The following is a 16786-nucleotide window of genomic DNA, read 5'->3' as shown; positions in this document are numbered from 1 at the left end:
ACCTATTCTAGCCCTCTTATTCTTTCTCTCTCTCCTTAAGATTTTATTTCTCAATCTGTTATGAATGAACCATAGGATAAGATAGGTCCATATCCTTAATCAACATAGAATTCCTATACTCCTTGACCACACTATCAGCTACACTAGAAACAAACTTAATCATTCTAAACCTATTATCAGCCACCATCTAAGAAGCATACCTCGACAACTGAGTAAACTTAAGAGAGTGTTCCTTCACACTTATATACCCTACTTCAAATTAATAAGCTCTAGTACCTTAGCTTCTCCTAACTCTATAGAAAAAAAACTATCTAAAAAGGTTATGGTAAATTCATCTTACTCTACTACCCCTGCCTCAGTACCCCTATTCTCCTTCCACTACTTATACCACGTATAAGCTACATAATATAATTGGTAAGCAACCAACTTTGCACTCTCACTCAATGTGACACCTATGATATTAGTCACCTTCTCAACCATATCAAGAAATACTTACAGATCATCCTCAGACTTGGATCCCAAAAATAAAGGGGGATTTATGTAGGTAAAATCCTAAATCCTAGCTGTAGCTTTATTTGCCACTGGATTAGTTGGGGCAACAACCTGTTGATTATTATGAGAAGTTACTAAATGAGCTAAGGTAGTGAATGCAGCTCTGAACTTGGCATGAGAGACATACCCATTCAGTGGATCTTCCTGAAAAGGCAAAGGTGCGAGCTGATTTCTATTTCTTCTTCTGCTATTTCTTATAGGAGGCATTGTCCGTAAATAGAAGGAAGAATAAGTCAAAAAGAGAGTTTCAAATAGACTTAAGCTTATTCACATGACATGATTACTAAAAGAAGGAAAATATTTCCTAAAACGTCTTATAGCCTCTTGTCCATAACTGCAGCGTGCTTCACACCCATGCACAAGACTCTACTCAATGTGTCTTTCAGACTCCCTAGGACACTGTAAGACCTTAGGCTCTGATACCAAGTTTTTTTATGACCTAAGACTACCTCCTAGTTGTGACAATAGTGCTTATGGTCACAAGTGGTCATAAGCTTACCCATGAGCTGGTACCTGCTGTGAGCACTAATTAAACTAATAAATAAGGACATAAAAGAAAACAACTAATAATGCCATAAGTTTTTAAATGCTAAAAATACAACTGATAAGTTTGGTAAACTAATTGACTGTTTGAATGTCTGAAAGGCCTCTAACTGACTGACTGTGGGGTTGATGGGACAAACCCCCAACTAACTCTAACTGAGTGCAATAAAGTAATGCTAAAATGACTGAATGAAAGATAAACCTATCCTCAAAGGATGAGGACTCACCACTGCTTCTACTATTGATAAGCTGAACTATCTAATCGTGGTCAGGAATAAATATCACAACCAAAATGCGATTTAATGGGTCACCCCGATACGATGAGGTATCCATCTCTATAATCACATCACTGCGATGCTATCTCAGTGAGATACTGGAATTGAAATATAAACACGACCCAATCCTCATCCAAAAAATCTTAAACTTCCCTAAGACATGCTCTTTACACCCCTGAACATGAATTAACTTAAAAACCAACCCCTCGAGGTCAGGAAGACCGATTTAAAAATCTATGAAGTTAAGATACCAAAAATATAACTAAGTCCTCAACACTTAGTGAAATTTTCAGGCTTTAAGGCTCTTATGCATGCAACTAGGAGTTGATATAAGAATAATATTGGTTATTATAGAAACTTAGTATAGGAGTTTCATAAGCAGATAGTGTTACAAAGTTCCAATAATATGAAGAGAAGTGGTGAAGAAAATGAGGGAATTCTAAGTACTTTCCCCTAACCATCCAACTCTGTCAGTATCCATTTGGAGATGAATGACATTAAGGCGGAGATATTGTAACACCTTGGAAAATCCAAGCCGATGATAGAACCATGATGATAGAACCATGTTTCAAGTAAATATAGGATTACATCAAGTTTAAACATAATGAGAAGGAATTTGGCCATGTACTAAGTTCACAATAACCTCTTAGCCCTTAACCAAGTCAAAACTTTCCTTAACAATCAATTCCTAAAGAAATGATCAGCTTTAAATGAGCATAACTTCCAGATATGATGCATCTTTGATCTCCAAACCAACCAAATGATATATATTTGAATTATCTTTCCAATTCATCCAATTTTACCTCAATTCAATATCCGGCTAAAAATCTATGGCTTTTTTAATGAAGCACTACTCTGCAGTGAGATATCACGAGCTAAGCCATGAACGTGGTTACATTGTATGACTATACAATGGTCTTTTCTGATTGGAAAAAACCCAAAATCTAAAAGTTGACAAGTGTACCTTCTTACTATGAGAGGGAACCATGATCATGCTTTGAAACCACAATGCTAGGCATGATCTTGGGTCCTACAGATATATCTACTTTAACCTTCATACCTACAAACCAAGGTACGAACGTAGGTAGATCCCATAATCATACCAAGGATTGTATAATTGTGTTCAGAGAACTTTTATCCTAATAACAACCATAAGTGCAACCTACGATAGTAGGTTGATCCCATGATCATAGGAAGGTACCATACGTCCCTCCCGTAGTTTCTAATTATGAATTTTAAAGGTGTATATCAGTGTTTTCTCACTCTTTTAACTACAAACCCATGTCATTTTGGGTATTTCAAGGACATTTATTGGATTTAATATTAATATAAGCTCTCATTACTCAGAAAAGACATCTAACACTTAGTTTTAAATAAAGAAAATAGGTGTTTTCTTTCTTCTAGACAAAGCTAGGGATCATCTTTTTCAGGTTACCAATTCTAAAGAATTCTTTAAGGTGTACATATCCACGTAGGTGGGATTTTGTCAATGCATCCCCTTTCACCCATTGAGTCCCAAAGTTAACCCAAATCTTCAGTTCAGTTCCTCCTTCATAATTTAGGGTTTATGGATATTAATAAATTCATTGGTATCCCAGTCCCTTGGTGTGATTGAATTATACTCCCTGTTTTAACATAAATTTTAGTATTATTACATGACCATAATCACAAACCTTAGCTATATTTTAAGATACATAGTTGTTAGACTTGAGTCCTTGAATGATTTAAATATATTTAGTTTATAAAATTGGCATAATAGTTGCATTCTTCAGAGATGGTGGATTATGAATACCTAGTGACGTAGGATGCCATGCATATACTTTTGGGTACTATAGCCCAGTTTACATGCTTTGAATTCTTTCAGATAATGTATTTATTTTTATTCTACATATTATTATTAACATTGACCATTGCAGTTATTAGTGTCATTCAATTAGGAATAATAGTTAGCACAGAGTGGATGTAGGGATGAAGGCTCATCATCCAGTTAGGTTGAGTTCTTTAGTAAAAGTCCCTAATTCCCAGAACTAAGAGGTCACTGTAGGTTCTAAAGGGTCAGCCATTAGAATAGGATTGACACCTTAGTCCTTTTGGATATCAGTTTTATACATCTATGTCAGTCAGTATTCATACCTTTAGTAAGGTACTGAATAACCTTCCATCTAGGGTTACAGTTTGGACCTCAGTTAGATCAAATTAGGGTATGTAAGTAATTAGTAGCTCCCCCAATCCATAGTTTACAATTCATATTTAGATTTTTGTATGACCTTGTATTCAGTTATTCAGTTATTTATACAACACGTGTTCATTACTTGGTCTTGCATTAGCTTACCATATTACGTATATCATGTTTATTGTATGTCAGTTATTTCCCATCTCAAATACTTAGTACATTCAAAGTACTGATCATATACTTTCTCTTGCACTATATTGTGTCATAATATAAGTTTTGAGGCTTAGCATCATACATAGTATGATCTCTTACTATATCAGCAGTAGCATTTTGGTGATCCCTCATCATGCAAGGGCTAGTTTTAGCATTTTATTTTATCTTTATTGTTCCTAGTTTTTAGATAGTTAGAGTTAGCTGGGGCTTGTCCCAACAACACATCTGAGTAGAGGCTTTTCAGACTTACATTTAGATATTCAGCTTGTGATCTTAGATTAACTTATTATTGATTGGTTTCCTTTTGAATATTTATTTCATTATCAGTTTAGCTTCCATATAAATGTTTTTATCAGTTATTTTTTATATTTTTAGTGTTTTCCAGGCCATGGATTATCTTGGGGTCACTTGTAACTCTAAGCACTATGTTACGACTAGAGGGTAGTCTTAGGTCGTAGCACATAGAGCATAGCAAAAATCTCAACACATATGGCATATGTCAAACTCAAGAAGGATCTCTATATACTCTCAACCATGCAATTGCAAGAATTCTAATTAAATCCAAAATCACACGAGAATCAGATAAAAGAACCTACGTGTCTCACATAAGGCATTCAATTTTCCCATTATACCTTTGTATTCAACACCACTTACAATAAGTAATCATGTGTAGATCCTATCTAGATCATCTCTATATATTCCAATTAATAAAAAATTTAAAATTAATCCTAAAAATCAAAAAGGACACTGGGTTCAAAGCCCCGCCCCCTCTCTTAGAAAAGAATCAAAAATAAAAATCAAGGGGTGGGTGAAGTGTACTTCTAATACACAAACAAAACAAAAAAACTTAAAATAAAAAAAGATAAAATATTTTAAAAACCTTTTAAATTCAATAAAAAACTAGAAAATAAATCAAAATGGAAATCCTATAACGCACTTCACCTAAACAAATTGAGAGATTCCTCACCTTACTCTAAAATCATACTCTATCTCTAATGTATAAATCAAATTAAGAAAAAGGAGTAGAAATACTTCCTGAGACCTATAGGTCTAGCTAGAAGCATTCCATTTTCTCAAATTTCCATCATAGGACCTGGGGGTAAGAAGAATGGGCATTTCACAACATAAGCTTTTCGTCTAATCTTTGTTCTATACTTTTCATCTTCTTGTTCCTTGTTTATCCACTCCTTCTGGCTTGTATGTAGGATTGATTTGGCTTACATATATGATCCAATGGTCTCCTATGATATTTTAGAACAAAAATTAGTCCCCACAATACAATAAAGCTCATCACAGTATACTAGAACAAACATAGCTTACACTAGCCTAACTAGTTTTCTCTTCTAAACTCTATTTGATCATTTTGACCCATAAGTTGTTTCCAATGCACCTTAAACACTCTAATAATACAACTTAGCATATAAATATACCAATATCACCTTATAATTCATTAAGCATATCAAGTTACCATCAAAACTAAGCTAATCGTGTACAGATAATGACATATAGGTGTATTAATACACCTAAGATAAAGCATTCTGGTGGGGTGGTATGAAGAAGTATGTAGCTAAATATTTTTATTATTGTTTTTATATACATCAGTTGAAGGTTGAACATCTGAGATTGGTTGGTTTGCTTAAGAGGTTAACCATTTTTAGTGGAAGTAGGAGTGGGTCACTATGGACTTCATGAGTGGGTTTCCTCATACTTCTCATGGTTCTAACTTTATTTGCATCATCATGGATTTTTTGACCAAATCATCCCACTTTTTTCCTATTCAAATTTCTTCAGTACAAGAAGGTTGGCCCATATCTATGTTTGTGAGATAGTTTATCTTCATGGGGTACCCATGTCTACTATTTAAGACTAAGGATCAGTGTTCACTTCTATCTTATGATGGACATTTAAGAAGGATTTGGATACTTAGGTTGACCTTAGGATAAGTTTCCATCCCCAGATCGACTATCAGTCAGAGCATACTATTCAGGTTTTAAAAGATATGTTTTATGCTTGTGTTATAGACTTCAGACGTTAGTGGGACAAGTATTTAGACTTAGAAAAGTTTGATTATGATAATAAATACCATTCGAGTATTGATATGCACCATTCAAGGAATTGTATAATAAGCATTGTATAATAGGCATTGTTGGTCTCGTACTGGTTGGTTTGGCCATAATTGGCACTCAGACTAATCTTCCTATGGGAGAATCATCCAACCCAAACCATTACCTAATAAATTAGTCAAATTAAGATGAGATTATCATAAAAATTAATTTAATGATAATAAATCCAAATCTAATTATTATTAATGAAAAAATTATACAAACTATATATTAAAATCCCCAAGACCCAAAAGTCAATGTACAAGAACTTCTAAAACAAAAAGCATGTCTTAAAAAGATACCCAAAATAAAGAATGTCTTATTGCCCAAAAATATGGATAAGAACTAATATAATTATCTAAGGCAATGGCGCCAAAATTTCATATGCCCAAATTACAACTCTCTTACAAAAGTGTAAGTGGTTGTTGTCAAATATATAACCTAAATAAGGTTGGGGTCAAATCCCACATGGAATTAGTTGTTAGCTAAGTCTTATGATTATTAATAGACTACTAGTCACAAGTTTCCAGTAATGAAAAATGGGGTTTTGTTGCTAAAAATGTTGATTTAAATGTTTGCAATGTAGTAAAGAGTAATGCTTTTGTTGTAATGTATAAACTAATGAGAATTTAAAAACTAGGGTTATGATTACCCAAGTGGTTTAATGATAACTATTGCGCCCAAGCATATACACGTGTACGTGGTCTCACCAAGTAATACAGTGACCTTAAATAAAGCCGAATATCAATTCCTCAAAGACTTGTTATAATAACTATTCAATTCTAGTTCACTATTAAGACTGATTCGATGAAAAAGTAGCCAAAAGAGTTGAGTTATAAACTAAAAGTAAACAATGTGTAAAAGTAAAAGTCTTGGACAATCAATGAAGAGAAACCCTGTTTATTGATGTGCCATGGAAACACGATGCTTCTGATTCTTAAAACCATGAAATTATTCTTGAACTTAGTTTATTTTAGTAGATATGGCGTGTTTTTATGGTTATTATAGGTAAAATAGGTCTAGCATAGTTTTGGAAAGAAACTAGAAGAAAAAAACCTAAAAAGACCAAAGTTGTAAAAGGTACGAGTCTTCTTACGAGTTGCATACACTGCATATAACTTGGAGGCCAACTCGTTAGCACAACAAAAACTAACGCCAGGAAGAAAAGCTAAGTATTGAGAAGATACAAATGAGAATCCGAGTTGTAAGTTGAGGGTATGAGTCGTATCATGAAGTCGTACATAGAATAAAACACAAGAAAGAAAATTAGTGTTGAAGTGTTAGAAGAATGAGAGTTGAAAGTCTGAGTATGACTCGTATGATCCAAACATAAGTTGACTTGTGTCCAATTTGGAAAAATAGAAGTCCAAGGTAGATATGATCAAATGTTTGAGTCATATGATTAAGGTATGACTCATGAGTAGGAGTCATAAGCGGAACAAAAAGTTAGAGCCTGGAAGACTAAACACTAGAGTGGATACGAGAGGCATAATACGACTTGTAAGAAGATGGTATAAGTGGATGAGCGAGTCATAACTTATGCAGACCTAATGTAGCGCCCTAAATCTGGTACTCAGAATACTACACGGTACCCACGACCTCAAAGGACCACAAGATAACCCATGACGGATATCTGTACCTGTACAATGTATAACATACTAAATATAATGCAGAAATAGAGGCTGAAAGGCCATAAGGTTAAAAAATGCATGACTGATAAAATATAACATTTGAGTGGGGTAATAGAATACCCAAAACTAAAATACTGTCTGAACATACTGTAGTCTAGAAAACCTCTAAAATATAAATGTCTGGATAGGGAGTTGATGGAGCATGTCCCCAACTAAATCCAACTTATAAATTAATTAATGAGATAATAAATAAATGATCATGTCTTTGAAAGATGAGAACTTACTGCTAACTCTGAATGTTGAGACTAGAATACTACTGATTCTCTGAGCTCATGTTTCTGAACCTATGGTATAAGACATCATAGCGCAAATGCGTTAGTACTTTGAATGTACTGGTATGCATGGAAGGTAGGCTGAATGCATGGGGTTCATATGCATGAACAATACTAGCTAACTGACTAATATAAACATGAGAATACATGCATGAATACATTGTAACTATATATGAGATCGTGATAACATGAATTTACTGATAACTAACATGACTGATAATTGAACTCTGATGACTAATATAACTAATGACATGAGTGATTGTATCTGATAGTCCTGAATCTGATGGAACTAGCTAAGTTTCATATTGTTCTGAGTTGACTGTATTTGACAATCATGAATTCTATATAACCATCTGAGTTCTATTACTGAGACTGAATGATTATATCTGACAGTACTGATTTTATAACTGAAATTGTGGTAAGTAGTTATCTAACCAACATGCCCTTAATACGCAATTATGGCTGAGTTGAGGTCTAATCTATAACCCCAATTAGAAGGGTGTCAATACCATACCACTGGTAAGGACAAGCTGTGGGTGACCCTCATCTGACAGTGTCCCCAAAAGAGAATGGTAGGGCCCTTATCTAACAGTGCTTATCCACCTTATCAACCCTCATCTGATAGTTTTGATGTCTCAACCTATGCTGGATATATAGTTTTAGAATGCAAGGATGACTTCTAAGAATCACACCCTCATCTGATAGTGTGTGTTCCCATCCTTGGGTTCACTTGGTGCTAATTCCTACTCCCATTTGAATAGACATTGATCATAGATTACTGAACTAAACTGGATTGAATTAACTGAGTTTCGTTGACTGACAGAATAGTATTGAGATTACTGTATTACTGAGCTTTCCTGAGTCACATGACTGACTGATTTCTATGGATCATGGCTTGACTGAGGATATCGTGAAAACATGACACAGACTCTACGCACACAGTTATATTTTTGGGTATAAGTACCCGCAGGACCCGATAGAAGGAAACTGACAAATCATGACTTACTAACATCAACAATACATAATCCATTAGCTAAGATATTTCATCAAACACTTAACTTACATAACTTGTACATGAATGGATATTTCATACTATCATACTAGTATAGCACTTTTTCTTCACATAGGCATTTAATCAAACATGAGGGAAGCATGCTATGGTTATACAATTATCAACACATCTAATAATCATGGATACATTAATCAACTTGTGAATTGAAGGGTTTATCATGAATACCACATAATTCCTCACATACTAGAATTAATTCTTGTAATTAATAGTCTATAACATGGAACGAAACCAAACAACAACATAAATATCACTTTTCAATTCAATCAAATCATGAACATTCATAAATTTATAAATCTTTGATTTTGAAAAGAGATTCTTAAGCTTCATGGATGAAAGAGACCCACGAATCAATACATAACATACCTTAGTTCTTGATTTAGTGAAGATTGATGGAGATACTTTCTTGAAATTGAATCCCCAATTGAAACCCTAGCTTATTCTTGAGAGAAAATTGAGAGAAACTAGTATATTTTGGGTTCCAAATAGCTGAATCTCATGTTAAAGGGCTTAAATTGGGGTGAAAAATTGACCCTTTTAACCTTGGATGCGTCTTTTAAATTGGTGAAAATTTCCCAACCTGGACCCCTGGCGTGACGTGGCACTATCGCTCCGTGTCACTTGAATTTAACAATTGGGAAATAGGGAAATCGCGCGACGTTGAGCCATCATGTTGCCACTTTGTTCGTGACCTAGAAGTTTGGCGTGATGCAGAGAAATCTCGTTGGGACACTGGAAAAAGGACAATTGACATTTTGTCTTATGGCGCAGTGCGCTACTGACCAATATGGCGTTGTTTTATGACAGGGACTTGCATAGTCATAACTTCTTACCCGGTTATCGAATTTAGGTGAATTTTATATCGATGGAAATATAATTGAATTTCCCACATGACAAAAAGTGAAAATATTGAAAATTTCCCATGGAATAAACATCATTAAATTTAGAAGCTAATACTTGATATTCTTGAGACAAAATTTGTTAAGAAACTTCAGGGTATTACACATAACTTTTACCTTTTCCATTTTTATTAGGATTTCTAAGTATTTCTTGTGATACTATAAATATGTCAGGGTTTATTCACTTTAACTTACTTTTGACGTACTTCTACATACTTTACAATTACTCTTGAGATTTTGGGTTTTTAGTCAATTGAAGACTTTTGATTTTATTCATATTATTCTTGTTCAATTAATTTCATGTTTTATTCATTGATAATCATGGTTTCTTGCATGAAAATGATAGGCTAATCTCTTTTACTAATATTATGGGAACCCTGGTGGATTAGCTACGTAAAGAAAATGAGAGATTTATCTATTCTAGGTTTATGCATGTATCTTAATCTTCTTCCCAATAATTGACGTTAGTGCTAATATAGAAGATTGAGGATAGCTTATATTTGTGAACGTCCTCACAAGGGGGTTTGTGATTAGGAAAAGAGGATTAAGAAAGCAATTTAAGATTCATCTCCATTATACTATTTCATCATCTCATCTAATCACTTGAGACTCAAAAGGGGGAAAAGAATTAAAGTCATGGACAAGGAGAAATAAGGTGGTTCCCTAAGACTCACAAGGTAAAAGGAGAGATTTATCAATATGTTCACAGGACGGTTGGTAATACATATCTTGTCGACTCTACATGCAAAGCAATAGAATAGGTGGATTAAACATAAAAAATTTACAAAGTTGAGAAGCCAATAGGAACACAAGCCTAGTGTTCATCTCCTATTGTTTACAACTCAAAGTATTCAAGATTCAATTACTAGTCACTGATAATTCAAAAATCCCCCTTTTTACTTTCTGCATTGCTTGTGAGTTACGTCAAGTTAAGCAACTGCTCAAAATTTTCCCTGAGGGATCAAACCCAACCTAGTTGGGTTACTATATTTGGCATCGACCACAACATAATTGTTTTGGATGTTAGTTTTGGGAAACATCAAATTTTGGCACCATCATCGAGGAAGATGGTTTGAGTAGTTAATTGAATTGGTGAAGTTCACAAGTTTTATTTTTTGTTTTTGATTTGGCATACACCGGTGTATGTCAAACACTAGGAGAAGAGGCAATCCCTTACTTCTTTTTGATCTAGAGCCAGAAAGAATTCTTTAGACACCAAGAAGAATATCAGGTTAAGTTTGTGATGGCGTTTAAGATCTTCCACCTGTTAATTCTAACACGACACTCTCATGTGCTCCAGTTGAACCACGGAATTTCGCAAATTTACAAATATAACAACTTATAGTTGTTGTTGAGGAAGAGTGAAGAGTAGCTAAAGAGACCCAATTAGATGATGAGGTTGGGATAGCTCAGCAAGGAGGACTAGCTAGGCCTAGATATGTAGTTGAGCATAGAGACAGAGTTCAGAGAGGCAGAGCTCTATTGATTCCTGCATATCAGCAATTACACCCATATAATGATAAAGAGGGTATGGGTTATGTTGAACCACTAAGATAGGAGCCATCATTCCTCCTACTTTATCCTCTAATGTGAGTTTTGATATTACAAGAGCCATGATTCAATTGTTGAACTTAAAGGGTGTATTTTTGGGATCAGCTACTGATGATGCAAACATGAATCTTACTAATTTTACTGGGTCTACACATCGTATACTATTCCAGGGGTTGATTAGGAAGCTTTAATATTGAGGTTGTTCCCATTTTTATTGACAGGTGAAGCATCACTACGGTTAGGGAAACTTCCAAGAGGCTCAATCACTATATGGCATGAGTTGCGTAAATAATTTTTGGATAGATTTTTTGTCCTACAAGGATACTATAGTAGAAAGATAAAATTTATAACTTCAGATAGTTACCTGCAGAATCCTTGTTGAGGCGTGGTTTAGATTTAAGAAAAACTAAGCATGGTACCTAATCATAGAATTAGAGGATCAAATTTGTTAGAAATCTTCTATAGATAATTGAATGTCAGTTTGAGAGCAATGGCAGATACAATTTTGGGAGGTGTATACATGTATTTTCTATGGGATACTGCGTAGGATATGCTGGATGATATTTCAGTGACCAATAGAGGTTGGTATACTATAGATAGAGAACGTGGTACAAGTACTTACACTATTAGAGTGACCAATAATTATGGAGATAGTCAGTATTTGGTATCACAAGTGGTTGCACAGCTTCATAATGATATTGGGTAGCTTACAAAACGGTTTGCAACAATATGTGCTGAGAAAGTGAATACAGTTATGGCATAGGGATTTACCTCTATAACTTTTAAGATTGAATTTGATGAAGAAACAAAGTATCTTGATCGTAATTTGACAGATTTTTTAGCCCAAGGGAAAAGCAATCAAGGTTAGAACTATTATAATGATAGATATAGAGACTTAAGTAGAGAGAAAAATAGTGATAGGCAGTGGAAAGATGACTACAAAGAGAAGAGTGACAAATATTTTCCACCAGGTAATCATAATTTAGAATCCAGGATGGAGGCGCTATTGTCAAAATTAGTCAAGGGGCAAGAAAATCAAGAGATCTTCCTTAAGGATATCAAGGCAAACCTGTCAGGGCTGAATCAGAAAGATGAGTCACATGCTACAAAAAACAAGAACTTAGAGCTGCAATTTTATTAGATATCAGCCATAGTAAATCAAAGGCAGCCTGGAACTCTTCCGAGTAACATGGTGGCTAATCTAAAAAATGATGGTCACTACCACGCCATTACCACTTGAAGTGGTAAATCTACCACAGACCCACCTATACCAGTTATATATGAGTAAAAGAATGATGAAGATCTTGTTGATGTGGATAGTAGTATCAAGAAATATCAAGGAGAAGATAAGGCCGAGAAGCCTATTTTGAATCCTATCCCAAGATGTCATCCTCATTTTCCTTGAAGGATGAAAAATAAATAAGAAGATGGTAAGTATTATAAGTTTTTTCCAATGCTAAAAGAGTTGTCAGTCAACATCCCACTTGTAGAGTCATTGGAGAAAATACTAGGATATGTAAAATTTAATAAAGATCTAATCACTAAGAAGAGGCCAGTCAGTTATGAGCTAGTCGACAACATTCATCATTGTAATGTTGTAGATACTAGATCATTCATGGAGAAAAAAGAGGATTTTGGTGCTTTTTATTTACATTGCACCATTGGATCTTCCAACTTCACTCGTGCATTATGTGATTTGGGTGCTAGCATCAACCTCATACCATTTTCTGTGGTTAAACAGTTGGTGTTAGGGTCTCCCAAACCAACCACCATGAGATTACTAATGGTAGATAGGATAATGAAAAAACAGTTGGTATTATATATGATGTATTGTTGAAGGTGGCTTCTTTTATTTTTCTTGTGGATTTTGTGATATTGGACTATGAAGTGTACTTCCATGTCCCAATTATTTTGAGAATACCATTCTTGGCTATAGGAAGGAAGTTGATTGATTTGGAGCTAAGACATATGATATTGAGACTCAATGATGAACAAGTGGTGTTCAATGTATGCAAATCCATGAAGTAGACTGATGAGTTAAGAGTGGTATCTATTATTTATGTGTATGATGATAAAACAGATTCATTCTATGATATTGATTATGTAACTTAGGAATAATGGTTCTGATGCTGTTGTTGCTATTGAAAAGAGGTTGGGTGTTGAAGTGCTAGCAGCAGTGATCATAAACTTTGATAGTGAAGGCATTGATGAGTATGATGAGATGGTATGTGCACTTTAGGGGAGTGGTTCTTACACTTATGCACCAAAGAACCTTGATTTGGATTTAAAAAATAGAACTACTCTACCTGTTCATCCAACCATTGAAGATCCACTGGTCTTAGAGTTGAAGGCCGCCCTCCTTCTTATTTGAGATATGAATATTTGGGGGACAATAATACTTTGCATGTAATTATTGCGGCTAATTTGATTGACTTATAAGTTGAATCATTGTTATCAATATTACAGATATTTAAGGCCATTAGATGGTCCATTACAGATATTATGGGTATTCCGCCACATCTTTGTACTTATGAAATTCAACTTAAACTGGAGTGTATTCCAAGTATAGAATATCAGCGTCGACTTAAACCTCCAATTCAAGAGGTGGTGAAAAAAGAGATAATCAAGTGGTTAGATGCTGGTGTAGTATATCCCATTACTGACAGCAAGTGGGTCAGTCTGGTACAATGTATTTTGAAGAAAGGCGGGATTACTGTTGCGCCTAATGAGAAGAATGATCTAGTGCTGATGAGGTAAGTGACAAGATGGAGAGTATGCATAGACTATAGAAAATTGAATGCATGGACTCAGAAAGACCATTTTCCCATGCCCTTCATGGACCAAATGTTAGATAGGTTAGCGGGCAGAGGATGGTACTATTTTGTTGATGGGTATTTAGGTCACAATCAAATCACTCTTGTGCCTAAATGCCAAGAGAAGACTATCTTTTCATGTCCTTACGAGACTTCTGTATTCATACGTATGCTATTTGGGCTATGCAATGCTCTATCCATATTTTAGAGATGTATGATATCCATCTTATCTGATATGGTAGAGGACACCATCGAAGTGTTTATGGATGATTTTTTTATTATGGGTGATTATTTTGAAGACTTCCTAGTGCACTTAGAAAATGCTCTTAGAAGGTGTAAAGAATGCAACTTGGTACTTAATAGGGAAAAGTGTCATTTTATGGTCAAAGAAGGTATTGTTCTTGGGAACAAGATTTCAAAAAGAGGTATTAAGGTCGATAGATCTAAAATAAAGGTGATTGAGAAATTACCTTCACCAATTTATGTGAACAGAATTTGATCTTTTTATGGCATACAAGTTTTATAGGTATTTTATCAAGGATTTCTCGAAGATTGCTAACCCCCTTTGCAAGCTTCTTGATAAGGAGGTAAAATTTGTATTTGGTGATACATGTATGAAGGCTTTTGAAAGCCTAAAACAGAAGTTGGTGTCGGCTTCAATCATTATGTTACCTAATTAGTCCTTTCCTTCTGAGGTTATGTGTGATGCAAGTAGAGTGGCTTTAGGTGTTTTCCTAGGCCAAATAAAAAAGAAGACTCTTCATCCCATATACTATGCCAGGAAGGCATTGAACCCTTCTCAAAAGAACTACACAGTGACTGAACAAGATTTATTGGTAGTGGTTTTTGCCATTGAGATATTTCGGTCTTACTTGATTAGGATAAAGGTAATTGTTCACATATATTATGAAGCATTGTGGTACTTGATGGCAAAGAAAGATGAGAAACCTAGACTGATTAGTTGGGTACTTTTTTTTACAAGAATTTGATTTGAAAGTCAAGGACAGAAAAGGCATAGAGAACCAAGTTGTGGATCACTTGTCTAGACTTGAGAGGAATCTATGCAAAAAGTGAAAGATAGGCTAGAGATTGACTACAGTTTTCTAGATGAGCATTTGTTGCCATCCTCCTAAGATCTAATACCTTGGTTTTCAGATTATGCAAATAGTCTAGCCAGTGATATAGTCTCATAAGATCTTTCCTTCCTACAAAGAAAGAAGTTCATGCATGAGGTAAGGAAATTTTTCTAGGACAAGCCTTAATATTTAGAATATGCGCGGATGGGATAATTCATAGATGTATACCTGAGGTAGAAATGATGAGCATACTTAAGGCTTGTCATTCTTCGCCAGTTGGGGTTCATCATGGAGGAACATACACAACCCACAAAATCTTATAATGTGGGTATTATTGGCCAACAATCTACAAAGACGCACATGATTTTGCTTCTGCTTGTGATTAATGCCAATACCAAGGTAATATCACCAGATGCTATGAACACCAGATGCTATGAACTTACTATGACTCCTATTTTAGAATTGGAATTATTTTATGTATGAATATAAATTTCATGGGACCTTTTGTGAGTTCATTTGGCATAAAGTATATACTTGTGATTGAATATTACGTATCCAAATGGGTGGAAGCAATTGCACTCCCTAACAATGAAGCACGTAGTGTCACTACATTCCTAAAAAAGAGCATTTTTTTATTTGGCACCACACATGCTATCATTAGTGATGGTGGGTCATATTTTTGTAATCGTTTATTTAACAGTCTGCTAGAGTAGTATGGAGTGAAACACACGGTGGCAACACCTTATCATCCGCAAACTAGTAGACAAGTTGAAGTGTCCAATAGAGAAATCAAGTTCATGTTGGTGAAGACAGTAAATGCCAATAGGGATGATTGTTCATGAAAGTTAGATGATGCATTATGGGCTTACCGAACAACATTCAAGACTCCAATTGGTGCTTAACCTTATCAGCTAGTGTATGGCAAGGCTTGTCACTTGCCTATTGAGCTTGAACATAAAGCACTATGGATGTTGAAAAAGCTGAATTTTGAGTGGCAGGATGCAACAAAGTCAAGGTTGAATAAGATGAATGAGCTAGATGAATTTCGATGTCGAGCATATGAAAGTTCTGTACTTTATAAATAAACGATAAAGTTGCATCATGATCGCAAAATTGAGAAGAGAATATTCAAAATAGGTGACTGGGTATTGCTTTATAACTTTACACTTCATTTGTGTATAGGTAAGTTAAAGTCTATATGGTATGGTCCATTCACAGTTACAAAACTTTATCCACATGGTTCATTAGAATTGAAGAAGGAAGGTGAAGCCCTGTTTAAGGTAAATAGGCAAAGAGTAAAGAACTATATGGGAAATTATGAAGAAGTGAATGTGATTTTTGAAATTAACCTTGGTAAAGTTTGAGTAACTAAGGAAATTATGTCTTACCACGACGTTAAATCAAGCGCTTCATGGGAGGCAACCCATGAGGCTAGTTGGTTCTCTCTAAGGATCTAACTTAGCCCCGTCGTGCCGCAACGTTAAATCAAGTGTTGTGTGGGAGGAAACCAATGTTTTGTACTTATTTACTTATAGAGTAATATATTTGTTCAGTTTG

This window comes from Capsicum annuum, chromosome 12 (assembly GCF_002878395.1).
Source record: "Capsicum annuum cultivar UCD-10X-F1 chromosome 12, UCD10Xv1.1, whole genome shotgun sequence".
Lineage (NCBI taxonomy): Eukaryota > Viridiplantae > Streptophyta > Magnoliopsida > Solanales > Solanaceae > Capsicum > Capsicum annuum.
Note: the sequence above shows the minus strand (reverse complement) of the source record.